Below are 1,898 nucleotides of genomic sequence, written 5' to 3'. Positions count from 1 at the left end.
GGATATTATGCTACTCGAAAGAGTACAGCGGAGAGCTACAAAGTGGATTTTGGGAGACTACTCTTCAGACTATAAAGAGAGACTATTGTCACTTCAGATGCTGCCATTAATGATGACATATGAGGTTAATGATGTTTTCTTTTTTCTAAAATCTTTGTCTTATCCATCAGCTGCTTTTGATATTAGGAACTTTATCACATTCTCAACTAATCCGTATCGTCACTACAATCTACTTCATGTTACATGTACAAATAATACTTCGAGGCATTTTTATTTTAGCAGACTACCTAGGCTTTGGAACTCATTACCTACTAAAACTAAAATTAATTTACTTAATAATTCTTTAGATAAATCTAAACTTATGTTAAACACACTTTTTACTGATTACTTTGTAAATAACTTTGATTCTTCTTTAATTTGTTCGTTTCATTTTTGTTGTCCTTGTTTCAATTGTGTCTAAATGTTTTTCTGTTCATGTATTTATTTATGTTCTAGCATTATTATTTACTATGTAATTTTAGGTGGCCAGTCTTGTTACTGTGTTTGCCTTCAATACATCTCTTTTTTGTTTCTTTTCTTTTTGTCACATTTTATAGTATGTATTGTAAAGTTTATTAATAATAATAATAATAATAATAGTACAGGGATTTTTTCAGATTTTTGACGTTTTCTTAAAATGGCCATAACTTGAAAAATTATAGTCGGAATCAGCTCAAACTTTCTACACAGCATAAGGACATCAATATAATAAAAATTGGGGGTGATTTCAGAGCCATTTTTTGGAAAAAAAGGTTCCAAAATCTTCTCAAACTTTCTGTGCAATAATAAGCACATGTATATGCATCAGAAAGAATTATTATTATTACTTGTATCTCCCCAGTATTAGTGTCAGTATCTTCTCTTCCTTTGTTGAGTTCAGTGTCAGTCCTGAGGGTTGGATGAGCTGTACAATATTCTTTTATTTTTGTTAGTAATTTCATTCCAAATTTGGTAATAAATTGTTGAGAGACTCCATCAATCAATCGCAATGATTCCTCAGTAGTAGGACGAGATAAAGACAGATTACCTAATAATAATAATAATAATAATAATAATAATAATAATAGCATAATTAATAATAATAGTAATATTAAATAATAAATAACATACCTAGTAGTTTGTTAGACGCTATCATGAAAGGAGGTATGTCAGTTTCATGAGCCATTTGGTTTCTATAACTGACCAGCTCCTCATACAGTGCACTCTGAAATAATGACACACCCACCAATTAATTAATAATATTAATTAGTTAACGTACCTCCAATGCTTCAGTCTCTTTGTCTTTAATTGGGACATTAGCTCCACCCACTGCCCCACCCATATTCTTCATGTTAACTAATAATACATTGTAACTTGAAGGATCATCTTTCAATGGAATTATCAATGAGGAATCACTGCTGGCTGTAAACTATTAATAATAATAATAATGAATATTAATTACTTAATTAATTAATTAATTAATTACCGTGTCTGCTGCTGATGCGGCATATTTTGGATTAAGACTTGAAGGAATTATTGAACTAAAAATATACAAATAAAATAAATAAAATAAATAAATAGTTTATAATTACTGCTGTTTTTGTTGTTCTTTATCGTACGCTATCATGTCATTGGTTGGTATTACATCAATTGTTGTACCGTCTGGATCAGATTCAAACCTATCATACCACCTGTTCCCTTTAACTTAACAAACAAATAAAAAATTATATAAATAAATATAGTTACTTGATAGAGATACTGTACTACCAAAACCATGAGGAACGGATTCTTCTCTTAAATAATGACCAGAAATAAGTACACCAGCTGAAGGAGAGGGAGAGAGAGAGGGAGAGGAGGTGATAGAAAGTTAAATTTAATAT

General features: G+C 30.0%; 1 long non-coding RNA gene across 1 annotated transcript; it reads right to left on the bottom strand.

Moving 5' to 3' along the window:
- Positions 1 to 153: 153 nt before the first annotated feature.
- Positions 154 to 567, bottom strand: LOC109588656 (uncharacterized). The gene is made up of 2 exons (XR_002188286.1): positions 509 to 567; positions 154 to 468 (listed from the first exon to the last, which is right to left on the bottom strand). It is a non-coding gene; the product is annotated as an uncharacterized LOC109588656 (long non-coding RNA).
- Between the last annotated feature and the right edge of the window lie 1,331 nt (positions 568 to 1,898).

The sequence above is a fragment of the Amphimedon queenslandica genome, unplaced genomic scaffold (assembly GCF_000090795.2).
Source record: "Amphimedon queenslandica unplaced genomic scaffold, v1.1 AMPQUscaffold_11949, whole genome shotgun sequence".
Lineage (NCBI taxonomy): Eukaryota > Metazoa > Porifera > Demospongiae > Haplosclerida > Niphatidae > Amphimedon > Amphimedon queenslandica.
Note: the sequence above shows the minus strand (reverse complement) of the source record. Positions and strands in the feature narration are given on the sequence as shown.